At 41.1% G+C, this 18,110-nt stretch overlaps 1 protein-coding gene across 1 annotated transcript in view; it reads left to right on the top strand.

Moving 5' to 3' along the window:
* The first annotated feature begins 910 nt into the window (after positions 1-910).
* Positions 911-18,110, top strand: part of LOC131105943 (plexin-A2-like) — a 93,570-nt gene continuing 76,370 nt past the window's right edge. Inside the window, exon 1 of the mRNA XM_058054500.1 lies at positions 911-1,150. The gene's annotated coding sequence lies outside the window, so the exon portion shown is untranslated. The remainder of the gene's footprint in view (positions 1,151-18,110) is intronic.

The raw sequence follows: 18,110 nt of genomic DNA, 5'->3' as shown, positions 1-18,110 counted from the left end.
TCCAAAAAGAAGCCGCTGCCATCTGCTTAGCCCTGGGGGAGTCCGTTGGCCACCCACAGATGCTGGGCCCTCAGCCAGTCTGACATCCCAAAGTCATGTCAGTGGCGATAATGAGGGGCAGCTGCCATGACGGACCCCCCGAGTCAGTTTACTTGCATCCCAAAGCAGCAATATTATAATTAAAATCAGTTATTATAAGTCTGAATTACTATTAAGAGCATCATACTAATTAGGTTGCTTTAGGGAAGCATCCAATTGAAGATGTGGAGAAATTAAAAATGTTAAAAAAATGTTCAAAATTGATCTTAAAAGGCATATTCCATTGTTAAGGATTCTTACTGCAAGACACTGTATGTTTGACATTCTGGTCACATCCAAGAACTGGTCCTCTGATGCTGCTAAACACACTTCAATCAATGTGTGTAGTTACATGACTCCGTCTACAGATGGCAGTGTTTCAACGGAATATTGGATTTGGAGCTACTTGCGTTTACGTCTAAAAAAAGACTTTGTTGCTAAATTAACACTGCAAATATCTCATTAACAATATCTCACTATGATGAAATATGGAAATAATCGAAATAATAAGCAGGTTGTTAATTCAATACCTCTTACGTTGTCATCCTAAAGACAGAACGTGCAAGTGTACCTAATGAGATGTCCTGTCCAGTTTATATGTCTGCTGCTGATAACAAGCGAAATAAAGAATATTGTGTTTATTTTTAAAAGTGTAAATCTATCATGCATGTGTGCGATTGCTTCCTCTACACAGATAAAAACATAAAACGCACATACGTGCAGTCTGGATATGAAAAAGCACAGCGACGCCTTCAAACTGAGCCAGAGGATGACGCCACAGGAGGCGTGCACGCTACGTGAGGCGCACACGAACTCATGCGTGTGTGTGTGTGTCCACGCACACACATATACAGAGAGAGAGAGAGAGAGAGAGAGAGCGAGAGAGATTAAATGTTGCCTGTCTGCTCCAGAAAATGATCAATCCCACAACGAGGCTGGAGGGTCACCGGTTGCAAGAGAGGATGCACGCCGCTGTGCGCGTCACTTTGCCCGGCTGTGCGTAAAAAAAACAAACCGAAACCGCCTGCTCCCGTTTAGAACTCCTCCAGAATGAGTCTCGTCTAATTTCAAGGTTAGTGCTCATGTTTTGTGTCTGGCTTGGACAAAACGTAAAGTTTGGTGGCGCTAAGGAGGAGTCGCCTGTGGCTGTAAACTGCAGCGAGTGCTTGTGCGGACTTTATATATGCATCCGGTTTTTGTATGTATACATGTAAAGGCGCATCGTGCATGAGGTCATGATGAGGGACATATGCAGTGGGATGGAGATAAAGCGCACGCACACACACACACACACACACACATATATATATTTATATACACATACACACAGTACAGTAGCAATGTACTGTAGTAGTGCCAAAGCTCCACAATGCTGTGGTGGACCAAGTTCATCCCTGTCTCTGTAGTGTATTTGGGATTTGCACCTCTTTAACTCCTCAACGCCGGGCTCTCCCGGGTCGGCCTTATCTGGACGGGCCAGTTGGAGCAGCTTCCATTCTTCCTGCACCCCTCAAGAGTGGCTCAAGCCTCTAGTGGAGTGGGAGCGTTCCCAGCCAAGTCACCAGCTGCAGCACTTTTATCAGTTGCCTGCCTCGTTTTGAGAATTCAAATGCATCCCCCCCCCTCCTGCAACCCCTATCCTCACGTTTAACTCTGCAACTCCTTTGCAGAGTTAAAAGGAAGTTGGAGTTTGGATTTGTAACGGAGTGCAACGTTCAAGTGAGCGGACAAGATGCATGAAGATGTCATGTGTCCTTGTTATTCAAGACATCCTGATTGTGTTAAATTTGTATTTGAGGAAATAGATGTGTGCCTCACAGCCAGGCGGTTCTGGGTTAAAATCCTGCTTCGATCTGTGGAATCCCTTTGGTTTGTGTGGGTTTTCTCCAGGATATTCCAGCTTCCTGGCACATCCCAAAACATGCATGTTATAGGTTAATTGTGGACTCCATAGGTATTAATCTTAATGTAAATGGTTGTTTGTCTATATGCATCCTATGACTGACTGCTGACCATCTTATCCACAGTCAGCTGGGATAGGCTCCAGCACAACTGTGACTCTGAATAAGATGATTTTGTGAAAGAATGAAACGTATTTCACGTCGGTTTGCAAATGAAAACAGTTGGGGCATCTCTGCATGGTGCATTCAATGAAAATCAAAGCACATGCAGTCAAATGAAGCATAAAAATCATTTTCTGTCGGATTGTTTATTGATTTCTGCCTGCCTAGCCTTGTAACCCCCCCCCCCCCCTTCCGAGGACGCTTTTGTCATTCCAGGCTGACTGCAGGTGAGAGAACGTTATTTTGTCTTTTTGACCCCCGAGGTGATGCCAGATCAGTGTAGGTGAAGTCATTTTCAACATCTGTCCTTGTCATCTCCAATTCTGCACCCATACATCCGAGTGCACCCCCTCTCACCCCAACCCTGAGATTAACGACCTGTACTGCCTATTTAAAAAAAAAAAAAAGACAAAAAAGAAAAAGATACTCTGCCTCAATCAGTAGCATTGATGCAGGAGTCATTCAAATATAAAGGAGGGGGGGGGTGATGTGGGTCAGTGGCACAGGCGAGTGCATTAGTGCATCAGGCGAATTAGTGTATGTAACACAATTACACGGTGTGTGAGTGCACAGCGTCTAACTACCCATAGCGGGAGACCACCCCTCACAGCCCCCCCCCAACACCACACCACCACAACCCCTACCTCCAATCCAAGCTTGCACAGCTCCCCGCCCCCCAGCCCACTGCCCACAGAGAGGTTGATTAAATATGACGGTTAGGATGCTTAGGTGGGGAGGGGGGCACATACTGCACATAGGAGCGTGTAACATTAAAACTGAAAATGATTACTTCACTTTGCTGTATATATCACTATATTGACAGTTACTATGGTACCCATTATGTCATTGTATGGTCATATCACCTTGTACTTCAGTACGTGACAAAAATAAAATAAAAAAACAAACAAAACAAAACAAAAAAAATTATTAAACTATATTAGGAAAGCAGGAAGTGAACAAATGTAACAGTTACTGATTGTAAAAGTACCAGATGGAGGGGTAGGATTTAATAAGCTTTGCTTCTTCCTACTCCTTTTGGACATGTGGAACTGTGAACTGATTATGGGATGCATTCAATTGTAATCTGATGCATGTTCAAATGAAATTAAACCATTACCATTACAATGATAAGAGACCTCCACCAAGGTTAAACTAAAGTATTTGCATTAGTTTATCCGCAGTAAGAGCAGACATTATGACGAAGAGATACTCATACCTTGATTGAAGACTTGATTGTTGACAAAGACGGCGATGAGGGAGAAGGGATGAGTAGATATCCACATGTTTTATTTTCTTGAATTCACCTTCCCCAGAATGATGGTACTTGCAATTTAGACTTGATTGTGGATTGTTTGGCAGCTGTAATCAATAAGAAAAGCAGAGACTTGTGGTGTAACTGCGTTAGTCAGAAAAGAACTACAGAATCAACTGCCAGTGATGTCATAGGTGGGTGACGGACAATGACTGTCACTTCTGGTTTCAATTTGTGATTAAAATATGTTGATTAAAAATATGTTGCAAACACACCTTAAAGCTTGGCATAGGACTAGTAGACATCCATTAAAAGTGGCAAAATAATTGTGTTTCCTGACAACACATCTCAGTTTTTAAATGAAACGTATTATTATTAAGGAAGAAAAAAAATCAAACCTTCACAGCTATGTGAAAAAGTGATTTTTTCAGAACTGAGAATGAGATCTATCAGTCTGGAAAAAGCTATAAAGCCATTTCTAAAGCTTTGGGACTCCAGCGAACCATAGTGGGAACCATTATCCACAAATGGCAAAAAGATGGAACAATGATGAACCTTCCCAGTAGGGCTAAGCGATCCTGATATATTTCGGTTGAATATTGATATACAATAAACTGTATACTCCATATTTTTTTCCACAAAGTGAGTTTAGACAAAAGCAAAAGCCAAGAGGTCACAAAAGACCCCACATGGCAAAGTCAGGTCTGGTCTTACCAGCTTCCCGTGCTGGTAGGCTGCTCCACCACACCTGCAGAGACCAAAAGGTAGCAGGAGCTACTTCCTGGTTCAAGAAGAAATATACAAAACAGAAAAAAAGATCATGTAAATACCTCTATTGACACTTCAACTGGATTTGCACCAAAATTGAATTGCATAATTAACTAAAAACTCTTTGTGAAGGTAGAATACTTGATGCAGCTCTTATTATGTATTAAACCTCATTAGCTCGTGGACCTAATCAAGTGACTAGCGGCCTGGAAGGAGGTCACACGAGACACAAGGCAGACAAAGAAAAAGGGTGTTGTTGTTGACAATGACTGTAAGCAAAAGCGATAGAGTAAGGGTGACGTGGCGACAAACCACGGAGGAGAGAAACTGGAAGGAGGAGAGATGGTGAAGAAGTGTAAAAACGTGCCGCTCACCTGCCAGATGGCAGGTTTGACTCCCAGCATGCATCCAGCAGAGGGCTCTGGCAATATGTTGCATAGCCCGCAGATTGTCCCATGATGTTCATACAAACAATACAGTAACTTTACTCGTGTTGTTTTTCTGTTGGTGCATGTCATAACAAAAACAACAACAACAACAACAACAACAACAACTTGGGGTGTCATGAGACGCCCAACTCACTGGATGAGATAATGCATTAGATTGGGTCTTTTAACATAAATTTTCAAGAAAACTTTATTTAACCGAGTTACACAACAATGTAGGTGCATTTTGAAATGTTTATTGACCCACAAATTCATTGATTCATTCATTTTCTACCATTTTTCCTCACGAGGGTCGCAGGGGGTGCTGGAGCCTATCCCAGCTGTCTTCGGGTGAGAGGCGGGGTACAGCCAATCACAGGGCACATATAGACAAACAACCATTCACACTCACATGTGTTTTTGGAATGTGGGAGGAAACCGGAGTACCCAGAGAAAACCCACACATGCACGGGAACATGCAAACTCCGCACAGAGATGGCCAAGGGTGGAATTGAACCCTGGTCTCCTAGCTGTGACATCTGCACGCTAACCACTCGACCACCGTGCTGCCCAACCCACAAATGAAAATAAACAAAATGATTATATGTATAATAGTAAAAATTACATATAAAGTAAAGACTATTTTTATTATATATGATATATAACGGCTGCACGGTGGTTGAGTGGTTAGCGCGCAGGCCTCACAGCTAGGAAACCCGAGTTCAATTCCACCCTCGGCCATCTCTGTGTGGAGTTTGCATGTTCTCCCTGTGCATGTGTGGGTTTTCTCAGGGTACTCCGATTTCCTTCCACATTCCAAAAACAGCTGGGATAAGCTCCGGCACCCCTGCGAGGATAAGTGGTAGAAAATTAATGAATGAATGAACCTACTAAAGGAAAATAAGATTAAAACAACATCTTATAAACTTTGTGTTTGAAAACGGGCACGCATGTAAATGATCAGATATAAGAAGGCAGGCAAAATGATCACATTCATTTATCATGTGATTAATTAATTCATTTATTATTGCACGTTTTTCTGAATGAGATCTTAAGTAACATATGTTCACCAAGTCAAGGCATAATGGCGAATAGCACTGAAGAAAATAACCTGGGTTATTTCAGAAGCTAATTCTTGGAGCGGCTCCACAGTGGCATGTTGAGATGATGACACACTTAAGAAGTATCATTTTTTTATTTCACACTCATGCGCCATTCTGTATTGTGGAGTTCATCCCTCGGCAAAGAAGCGCTTCAACTTACATTTTACGACTCCAGAGAAGGCGAATAACAGATGCCAAACATTCATGTCGGGCTTTAATTAAAAAGTGATGTTTGGATATTAAAAAATGCAAATACTAGTCATGAGGAAAAGATGTATGGAAATTGAATGTCACTCTCGCAAGGGAAGAGCGGGACATTTTTCAGTAAGAAACACTAATGTGACAAGACATAAACAGATTTTTTTGAGCAAAAAATACATTTATACCACCTTCAAGGTCATAACAGTGCAGCTTAAGATGTATAAAACAGTCAATAACATACATTATGCATTAGACGTAGTTGTGTAACATGCCGATTTTATCCCAGCACATAAAACATCTCCATGTGGATCCCATTGTGATAAATCAGATAATACAATTTTATGATTCAACATAAAATTGCGGGATGCATGAGTGGTTAGCGCGCAGGCCACACAGCTAGGAGACCCGAGTTCAATTCCACCCTTGGCCATTTGTGTGAGGAGTTTGCATGTTCTCCCTGTGCATGTGTGGGTTTTCTCCGGGCATTCCGGTTTCCTCCCACATTCCAAAAACATGCTAGGTTAATTAGCGACTCCAAATTGTCCATAGGTATGAATGTGAGTGTGAATGGTTGTTTGTCTATATGTGCCCTGTGATTGGCTGGCGACCAGTCTAGGGTGTACCCTGCCTCTCGCTCAAAGACAGCTGGGATAGGCTCCAGCATACCCCGCAACCCTTGTATGAATGAATGAATATAAAATTGCCACTCACACCCATGTGACATTTGGGCATCAAAACACACACACATGTGTTAACTGTTTCCTTCCAACCAATAATATCTTCCTTGGCATGTGAAGATGATGCAACATGCCAAAACAGAGCAATGCTTATGAAGACAAAACATGAACATCACCGAACACTACATTACTTACAAAGAGCCGCTGTCTTCTCTGAGCAGCCATTAGAGTTCCTGGAGGAGTCAACCAATGGGAGTTCTGAAATGAAAACCATACTTAATGAGGAACACATGTAAATTCCATAATATTTATCTGCAAACATTGAAGCATTTTTCATAAATTTCATATAGCATAGACAACCTTTTTATTACTTAAATACATTTTTCATTACTTTTTCTGATTTTACAGACACTTTCGGAATTAAATACTGTACCCACTTTTAATCCGGCAAGTCCCCACTGCCGAGTTATCAAGATGATTTAGTAGGAATTCCCTGAAAAGTATTCATTCATTCCTTTTCTACTGCTTATCCCCACAAGGGTCGTGGGTATGCTGGAGCCTATCCCAGCCGTCTTCGGGCGAGAGGCGGGGTACACCCTGGACTGGTCTCCAACAACCATTCACACTCACATTCATACCTATGGAGTCGAATATGGAGTCGCCAATTAACCTAGCATGTTTTTGGAATGTGGGAGGAAACAGGAGTACCCGGAGAAAACCCACCCATGCACGGGGGAGAACATGCGAACTCCACACAGAGATGGCCGAGGGGGCAATCAAACCTGGGTCTGCCTAACCACTCGTCCACTGAAAAGCTTTTTTTACCTGTTTGATGTCTTTAAAATACACAGAAAAGAGAACAACATATGAGTTCAGGTCTCATATAAGGATTGAAAAAAAAATGCGGTTTACCTTTAAGACAGGAGATGTAGTTTCCATGTGGAATTAGGGCCAATCCGGGTTGGCCGAGCAGAGCGAATGTGGGAGATAATCCAGGTTGATGCGTCTATTTGCACAGCTTCTGGATGAGTGGCCACTGTAGTCGCGCTTGCAGTGCAGATTAAATGTTAAAAACGGTTTTGGGAGCAGCAGCTGCTTAGCGGGGAAGTTGTCGAACGCAACAACGTGCACTATATGGCTTTTTTTCCTCGGTCTGTAAGCATCTCCTGCCGCTCTTAGTGATTTGTCAGCAGCCGAGGTAGCAGCTGTTCCTTTTGCATTGTAATTTCTTTGATCATAATGACTCGTGCCAGCTCGCTGCAGCCTTGGCATCCTCTGCCCCGTCAAGCCATATGGGCGAAAGAGGGACGAAGCCGAGGAAAAACATGCAGGCTTCCTCAGAATAAGGCCTTTGATTTTCTGTGTGCAGTGGTGCAGGATTTATGGACATATGTGCTTCGCAGCTTCACGAGGATGCTCGATAGCTCTGACTTTGATTATTTTTCTCATTCGTGCGCTGGCTGGGGTGCAGTCACTGCCAAATGTAATGGATTTCCCCCCGGCGGATGTCGGTGATTTATGCAAGCAAAAGCAATATAGCCCAGCTCCTAACAGAATCAGTCTGGGTGGAAATGTATCGTTGTTCAACACAAGAGCGGAATGTCAGCTTAGACAAAATGCACAAATACTCAAAGCCGGAGTCTGACTAGGGTACATAAGCAAAAAAAAATGGCTCCTAAGGTTTCAAAGCCTTCGTTGTGTATTCCCTGTAGCAACGCTGCCCAGAGATACCTGCGAGCCTCGTGGCGGGACTCCTCTGCAAAGCATTTTGCTCTTCCTTCATGCACTTACGCGACATTAAAGATGAGGGTTGCAGTCGAACTGATGCAGCAGGTGATGCATCACCACGACCTCCGCGTGTACACTGAGTGGCTCAAAAGCCGCCCTCCGTGTCTTCTTCTTTGCTGAATTATTGAAGAGCCGCTGTTGCAGGCAGCCTGTGTGGGTTTTCATCACAGAACTAGAGGTCACTTTGACTTTCCATTCTTTCGCTCATCACATATGCAACGCTGGGTCTCGGCGGGCGAGAGAAGCCTGCTTGAGGTCACCATTAACCGGAGAGGACCAACAATGAGATTTATGGAAGAGAGGAGACAGAAGCGGGAAGAGGAATGGGAGGAGAAAGGCAAGCATGGCTAAATCCGACTGTGGCAGCGGTGCCCTTCATCTGGCCGCATTTCCTAACAGCAATTTCCGATACAGTCCCGTATCTGCATGTATAATGCATGCAGGGCGCAGATAATGGCATGCGATGCCGGGGGAAGCTGCCGCCTGTGTTGTGGCGATGTGTTGGAATTGTCCCCCTGTGTCACATTTGCTTCAGCCCGACTCCCTCCGAGCGTTCTCTGCTTATTAGGAGCGGAGCGTGTTGCCATGACATAGTGCCATTTTAGAGTTCCCGGCAGACATCCTCTGCAACTCTAGCGTCAAGATTAGTGGCAGGCTGGGGAGTCCTAAAGCCCATAGAGTCTGCGCTGACCAATAAAGCTGGCAGCAGGGACCAAAAAGAAAAGGCAATCACAGCTTTTATTTGCCGGATAAGGGGAAAAAAATCACTGCAGAACATCTCGGCATGCAAGCTAAGCGAATAAAATAATTTATTTTGCGGTGCATTGTTTACACCGCACCTCATTAATCTGACTACCACTGAGTATACATGTGTGAAGGAAGCTGCTGTTGGAAATTACTTTATTTCCTCAATTTGTGGCCAAGGTTGCTAATTTAAAGGTGTGTACTTGAAGCAAATACCTTTGTTTCAAGGTATTACTGATGTAAATTGGTTGGAAATCCGTCAGACAGTAAAAGAAATAATGCTAATGAGCGATGAGCCAATTCAAGAAACAATACAAGCAGTTGATGTTTGCTAAATACAAGGATGAAGAGTCTTGAACCAGTCATGATGTGCTATATATATCACTATATTGACACTTACTATGGTACCTCGTACTTCGGTACATGACAAAAAAAATAAAAATAAAAAAGGATAAAAATTAAAAAATAAAGTAAAAAAAAAACTTAAATTATATTAGGAAAGCAGAAAGTGAACAAATGTAACAGTTACTGATTGTAAAAGTACCAGATGGAGGGGTAGGATTTAATAAGCTTTGCTTCTTCCTACTCCTTTTGGACATGTGGAACTGTGAACTGATTACGTGATGCATTCAATTGTAATCTGATGCATGTTCAAATGAAATTAAACCATTACCATTACCATAAATAACAGCACAAGATGCAGTAGCTGCCACTGAAGTATCCTTAGGTCAGAATCCAGAAGCTTTATCTACCTCTGCATGCACTTTAAATTGTGTTATTACACTTTTCATACTGTTTTTTTCATACTGAAATCATCAGTGGTACTAATTCTGGTTGAACAGCTTGCTCCTTATTCCTATTACAACATTGGTTCTGCTGCTCCTGTGTTGTGCAATATAAAGTACTTGTAAATAATAACCATGTGGTGGAAGACAGCTATTCATTCATTCATTTTGTACCGCTTATCCTCACAAGGGTCGCTGGGGTGCTGGAGCCTATCCCAGCTGTCTTTGGGTATATTTTTTTTAATTTTCTATATTTAAAAAATTTATATTCATTCATTCATTTTCTACCGCTTTTCCTCACGAGGGTCGCGGGGGTGCTGGAGCCTATCCCAGCTGTCTTCGGGTATATTTTTTTATATTTTTTTATTTTTTATATATATTTATTTTCTATATTAAAAAAATATATTTATTTTTTATTATTATTATTTTAAACATTTTATTTTTTTAAATGCACTTAAAATCATTAAAGTAAAAAAAAAAACCCCACTAGAAATAATAGCATACCTCCAATTATCACATATCACCAAATAAATGCTCCAACTATAATTGCAGCATTTATTGCACTCCACAAATCACTGCGGGACTTTCTGTATGTGAATTATACTCTTTTATTTTGTAACTGAATAACTACTTTGTGTGAAATATGAAAAAAACACCCCATCTCGGCAGATGTGCTTAATGCAGTGTCGACACTGAATGATCTAATGAAAATTAACCACAGGCCAAATGTCATGAATTTTCATTGTGTGGCATCAAAGTGGATATATCCTGTGGGGGTCTGCAGTGTGAGCATTCATGCTACACATTAAGCTTCTATGTTTATGTGTGTGTGATAATGGCCCTGGGCTGCTCTTCCACATCGCCGCCATAGCGATAAAATGCAGTGGACTGATCAGCACAAAATGCTGCTTTTCCTAATAAACCCTTCTCTGTGATCCAATATGACATTCACTCAAAAAGTCAGTGCTAATAAAGACGGCATTTCCGCGTCCTAATTCTCCTGACGCGGTCCGAGGAAGGTACCAGCCTGCGCGGTTCCCCCTCTCCTCTCTGCTTGCCTGCCTCTGCCATGTTTGACCTACTTCTGTCTCCACAACATTGTAAACAGATCTACTAATTGCTTTCATTTATTCATTTGGAAGTCAAGTTGTGTTGCGGCTGGCGGCCTCCCAGCTCACTCATGTGTAACGTGTAGAAGCGGAGCAGCCCCACAACCCCCCCACCCACCCACACCGTACACGAGCGTGTGGATTTACAGCAGATCCACGGACAAGAATATCCCATCAGGCTGACTTTGTATGCACAAGCGGTGTTGTAAGTACTTCTAAAGCGTGCTCAGGCAACCATAAAATAACTCAAAACACACCAAATTGCAGCAAAACTCATATCTAACAACTTTAATAATGATTTGGAGTACATAAGAAAGTGGAGAGGACCGCAACAGAACCAATGTTGTAATCACACTAATCGCAAACTGTTCGGCTAGCATGAATGCCACTGATGAGTTCATACAACAGTGCAACAAGTGTAATCCACCACGCTAATAGCTAAATAACACACTTAAAGTGCATGCAGAGGTAAATAAAGCTGCTGGATGTTGCCCACTCAAGACACTTCAAATGCAGCTATTGCCATCTTGCAGAGTTCATTCATTCATTAATTCATTCATTTTCTACCACTTATCCTCAGCGGTAGAAAATGAATGAATGAATATGTCGGCATCCCAGTGAGAGCGGACATTCTAAGTGATTGTTTTGTTATTTTGTTTAGTACTACATAACGCTATGCGAATGGCTAAGTATAATTCCACTATAGCTGGTTCTGCCTAGCACTCAGCAATGTTATTTTCTCCCTGGGGGGGAGTTGTTGACGGAAGTAGTATTCGTTGCTCAATCAATGCATCCTGTAATGCTTAAAATGACCACAATATGGCAAAATACTGTAAGTTTTACATCTTATCATGAATACTACATACTCACAGCATGTACATTAAACTATAAAATGTTGTTGGAGGTTTTTCTGAGGGGTTTACGTATAAGCGGAATAGGTGAATCCCCAATGCATGCATTATTAGCTGCCTCATTGAAGCAGTTTTTCAGTATTTAAATCAGGAAAAGACGCGTTTATGTCTCACATAAGGATTATGCATGGTGGCTGCCTTTTATTTAAAGGCAGGTTGTCTTAAAAATAAAAATTGCTGAATTAGCTGCATTTCCTGATCAAATACAGGGCAGAAACCCAAGATAAAACCCCCCATTTATTGCGAATTTGTATGTTTTTTATTGCATAAAAAGGCTAAAAAAACATAGATGCATATTTAAAGAGAAGAAATGTTCATGTTATTGTTATTACAGTAGTTATTAATAATGTTACAGCTTGTTCTCCTTTCATTATGCCCTGGATTTATGTTTTCTAATTTTGTACACAATAATTGTATAATCATGCTTTAATTGTATCATAAATGTGAAATTAAAGGCTTATTTGTTGGCGATGATCAATTCATGCAAGCTTTCTGATTTTTAGTCTTCCAGCTAGTAAGACCAGATTGACTGCTGTGCAGGTGTTTTGCTGCAAGAAAGAAATCTTTCCCCCGAGTTTGGGAAATTCCCGCCATCATGACCGAGAACAGTTTTGCCTCGCTCAAGGTCGCATTGCTTAAGTGTGACAAGCGAAAGTATAAGTTCACAACCAGACCTTTCATCAGCTGCCCATCTTGAGAAGTTAAAAACAAGCACTGCAGGGAGGGAAAAGCTGTGTTTGTGCACAGCCAGCTTGTAATCATGAGGACACAAGTTGTTGTGACTCTTGTACTTCACTCACTTTTTTCCACCCCCGTGGTCTTATGCTGTTATTGCTTTGTGCGGTCTCATAAATCGAGGCCACGTGGAACAATACTGCCCAGTTTTTTATTTTTTTTTATTTTTATCACCTCAGAAGCTCATGACAATGAATCCAATTGTTGATTAAGTGTGAGGGCTGAGATGTATTTTCTGACCTTTAGAAAGATCACAATGCAGTCTGTCCGCTCTGTTCCCGATCTCACATTATTTCATAATCTCAAACCTGAGAGAGATGCCGACTGTGTTCTTTGGCACAATTAATAGAGACAAATACGTGATGGTGTATTAAATAGACCAAAATCTCAAGGTAAAATTATCGTCTTTTTTCCTTGTGCACCATCACTCATCATATGTATAGTAAGTTTTTGTTTAGTTTTTTCACTTTTACGCATAGTTCTCATTGCTCGGGACGAACTTTTTTGTTCACTCAGACCACAGTGGCAACAACTTAAAATTTTAGTAGTGCAAAAAAAATTTAGAGGCGCACACCCAAACTGACTTCCAAAGTAAATCTTCACATTTCCTCTCATTTTCACTGTATTCATGATAATTACTAACGCTACTATGACATACAAAATGGAGGTGAGCTAATTAAGTGAGCTAGGTGTAACAAAGCACTTGATGTCTTGATGCTATTTTGTTGTTATTTGTCATTCCATATAGGCATCATGTCTGAATTGAACAGTTACAAAGAAAAGAAGTAAATATTCTTTGGTGAGCTGCTCAACTGATCAGACTTTAAGCTAGCTAGATCCCGTGTTAGCATCACTATTTTAAAGCCGGACACATGTTATTCATCTGTACGTTTTATGTTAAACTGAGACACACAACTAGTATTTTGAAGACAAGAGAGTTACAGGAGTAACATGAGATTAAGTTTTAAGTGACATTTTAAAAAAGTAAGCTAGAAAACATACCCCATGAATGTGACGGCCGTCAAAGCTTCCCTGTGGGAAAAAAAAACAAGTTCAGAACAAACCGCATTGCTAGTTTGTTTTATATAGACAAAAAGTCACTGTGGTAAAAAAAAAAAGTCAAATTTGGAGTCTGTGACCAGAAGTTAGGAGCATAACGATAACTAGCTAGCTAGATGCCACCAAAGAGATGGTGGAGCCAGGCAAAATGTGTAAACAAAGATGGTAGAATAGCCGAACAGCAATGCGGGTCAAATGTAAGCGATTAATACGCTAGAATCACACGCAGGCTTAGACTGTGACAATTGACTCCATATTTCATACACAAAATACGACTATTTAGTCGCAGTCTGGAGCCCTAAAGTATAATAATAACCAACCAGGCACTTTAGGATACAAATATGCATAGGTACGTACATTTGTATTAGCAGATGTCACCTTTGTTTTTTCTTTAACCAGCATTGTCTGATCATTTTAGTGACGCAAGATGAAAGTACTAATACAACACAGGGGGTTATCATACACACTAAAGTAGATGATTAACATTGTTGGAAGGAGCGAGTGAAGCATAACATTTTTTGTTAACTTAATTAAAACAGAGACAAATGGTCATTACTAGAAAAGCTTTGTGTAATCAAACTTGAGTGAGCAGTCAAAGTGATGCAAATAGACATCCAAATAAAGAATCATGCCTCGGTCCATGTCTGATAGCAGATGGGTCAAACAAACAAATGAAAAAAAAAAAAAGTGAAAAACTGTCCCTTCTGTTCAAGGATTCATGCCCAACAAGGCGCCACAGAAGCTATGACAGCAGTTCACCGCGATGAAAGCCAAAAGGACGGATTTGGCTGCATTCATCTTCATCCAGGTCAAGGGGTCGTGTTTGTGGGCCGCAAGAGGCCGCTTTCTACCCACCCTCAACGTTATGATCGGCGCCCGCTGAGCGCCGGCGTTCCCGGAGGCCTCGGCCGAGCGTGTTCCTGTGCGTGCATGAGTCACGTCTGGGCCAGAGCGTGTCTGAGTGGCGAGGCGGAGTATCGGGCAGGGAGGTGAAGAGCTGCCTCTGTAATCCAGAGTAAACACTGAGCAGCATGACTGCACGCCTCAGACGTGAGCAGAGCGGCTAGAGGAGAAATGGATGACACTATGGGGGCTGCTGCTTGCTTGGCCCCTTTGCACCAGCTCCGAGAGCTTCCTATTTTATCTTTTTCTCCCTTTCGGCTGTTTGGTAAATGCTCAGGGGGGTTTAGAACTTCTGGCGTAACATTGGAAGCAGCAAACATTGGACAGAGGCTGTTATTTCTGAAAATTTATAAAAAAAATAAAACCCTCATAATTATTTTTAGTGCATGAGAAATGGAAAGAAAAAGGACAAAGGACAAATTCATGTAAGTTTAGCCAGAGGCCAAAATAGTTAAAATATTTCACCTTTTGGGCGAAATAAAATAAAGTTAACATTTATAATATTGTGGTCACATCAACAAAGAAGCTGATTCACTCATTTTAAAAATGTCACATGCATAAATCCTCTTTTAGAACAAGTTGGGTCATGTTTTTGAAAATATCACCCAGTTGAACCTTAGTTATCATGTTTATGTTGAAAAATCGACACCGAAATTTTGCCTCGGTTCGGTTTAGTGTACAATATGGCACACGTCTTTTTTTGTTGTTTATGCTGTTTATTTTATTTTTTTATATTATTTTTATTTTTATTTTTATTTTTATTAATAATTTTGTAGTTTTTTTATTTATTTATAAATGTCCGCAAAGTCTAAGCTAACAAAATGCAAACCAGACCCAAATTTCAGTGTCCGCCCCCAGCTCTGTCTCCAGTCTATGACATCATCATTTGCTGACTCTGTAGTTCTTTACTCTGTTCTCTTATGTCACAAATCTCTGCTTTTCTTATTGATCATGGTGTCAAATAAACCCACAATGGAGCCCGATCAATTTGCAGGTGGCAGTATTTTGATAAAGCAGGTGATTCAAGAAATTCAAGAAATAACTCATGGCAAAACCTCCACGTGGCTCTCTTTTAGCCTCCCTCGCTGCTCGTCAACACCATAATTTGTATTTCCAATAGTTTTTTCTGCATGTAAGGCTGCTGCTAATTATTTACTCCTACCCAGCAACCTTTTGCTCCTGCTGTGATTCATTCATTCATCGCTTCGAGACTCTAATGCCTTCAATACTGGAGTAAACGAGTCCCTCTTCTACTGGTTCTAGTTGGTGCAAAATGCAGCTGCTCCCCTCCTCACTAATGCCCCAAAACACGCTCATATCACTCCAGTTCTCTCCATTGGCTCTCGGTTCAGTCGAGAATCAATTTTTAAGTCCTCCTATTTGTGTTCAAGGCCATTAATGGCCTTGCTCCAGCGTACTTGGCTGAACTTTTAACTGTCCGTCACTACTCCAGGGCCCCGTGCTGGACTCGACACTCAACATTGGAAGTCCCGAGGACAAAATACAAAAAATGGGGACATCGCTCTTTTGCTGCCTTTAACCTCCAAAGTAGAGAGCTATTTATTCAGACTGGCATTTGGCACAAGATGATTATAGGAATTTTAGAGGTACATAATATTTTCAGTTGTTATAATAAAGGCGTTTTCAGCCTGGATTTGAACATTTCCAAAACATTTCCATTGTCTGACATCTTCTGGTAGACCGTTCCAGATATGAGGACGATAAAACTGAAATGCAGCCTCACTGTGTTTAGTCCTGACTCTGGGTGCCCGCAATAGATTAATTGGATTTGCATTATTTCTGATGGGAAAAATCGATTAGTTTAGATTAGATTTCAGTTTGAGTCTGACATTCTGAATGAATAAATGACACTAACCAAGGTTCCACTGTACACTAGATGGGTATAAAAATAATATAAAAGCTCAACTTAAACATATTAGTCTTCCGTGGCCAATTACTGCCTGAGCCGTCTGCACTGAGCCTGCCAAAAACGAGCAAAATGGGTCCAGACTTTTGAGCCACTCCGGAGCTAAGTGTGGCGGGGACAGATGGCCGGGAGGTGCTAGAGTGGTTCTGGAGCTGACCCAGCCAGCTCAGTGTCAGTCCATCCGCTCCATCCCTGGCTCCAACTCAACTCTGTGGGACATCCCGATAGTCGGCTGGTGCAGAGTGCATGCCGTATCGTGACCCCCTGGTTCCCTATCCTGATTGGCTTCTGACATTGCTGTTCTCATTTAACCTTTACTTAAACCAGGAAGTGTGTCTGGTGGAAATGATGCTTGGTAAAAAAAAAAAAAATCGAAGAGCCGTTTTAATCTTAAATAAGCCCACGTCAGTCCATGTTATTTTCTGTGTCCTTTTTTAACCCACAGTCCAAAAACACTCAGGGTTCATTGTTCCATATCATTGGGTGCTTGACTGAAGTTTGACTTGTTTGATGTAGCTTCGTCTTTTAAACCAATTACTATCAAAAAGACAATTATCTTCCAACTTTAGTTGGGTGATGCGTTAAATCATTCAGTGAGCAGGATTACACAACAATTGCCACACTAATTTCTATGAGACTGTATGTATAGGTGTTAAATATGGAGTGCAAGAAGCCATTTGAATTTGATGCACAGTGGAGTAAAAATGACAGAGGAACTTATAACCAGTAAACAATATCCAGATTTCCTGCTGGTAGCAGCGATTTATGGTAATGGTAATGGTTTAATTTAATTTGAACATGCATCAGATTACAATTGAATGCATCCCATAATCAGTTCACAGTTCCACATGTCCAAAAGGAGTAGGAAGAAGCAAAGCTTATTAAATCCTACCCCTCCATCTGGTACTTTTACAATCAGTAACTGTTACATTTGTTCACTTCCTGCTTTCCATAATACAGAGTTGTTTTTTTTTTTTTTAATAATGCACCTCGTACCGAAGTACGAGGTGATATGACCATACAATGACATAATGGGTACCATAGTAAGTGTCAATATAGTGATATATATAGCACATCATGACTGGTTCAAGACTCATTTATTGTTATTGTATTTTGGTGTATTTTGGGTATTTTCTTTTTGATACAGAACACATTTTACAAAGAATAATTATGGCTTTGAAATACACATAAATGACGAACGGAATGGCTAAATGAACATTTAACAATTTTTTTTACTTTCATTGAAGTCTCTTGTTGGGCAGCCAAGAACTTATTTCTTGAAGTCATTAGTGTGTCTCACCTTCCTAATCAAAGTGGTACAAATTGCATTTTTCTTTGGCCCCATGGTGACTTATTTTGGTAGCTGTACTCAAGAAAAAGACAAGATACCTGTTGTGTAACTGTGTTAGTTAGCAAAGAACTACAGAGTCAACCACTGATGATGTCACATGGGGTGATGGAGGTGTGGCGGTTTTAGTAATGAAGTAATGTAATGAAGTAATGACATGACAAGACTGATTCACCAACATGTGGAACTGTGTAATATTCTCATTTCAGTTTACGAAATGAATGTGTCTTACAG

This window comes from Doryrhamphus excisus, chromosome 18, assembly GCF_030265055.1.
Source record: "Doryrhamphus excisus isolate RoL2022-K1 chromosome 18, RoL_Dexc_1.0, whole genome shotgun sequence".
In the NCBI taxonomy this organism is placed as follows: domain Eukaryota; kingdom Metazoa; phylum Chordata; class Actinopteri; order Syngnathiformes; family Syngnathidae; genus Doryrhamphus; species Doryrhamphus excisus.
The sequence above is the reverse complement of the archived record's forward strand: the minus strand, read 5'-3'. Positions and strand labels throughout refer to the sequence as shown.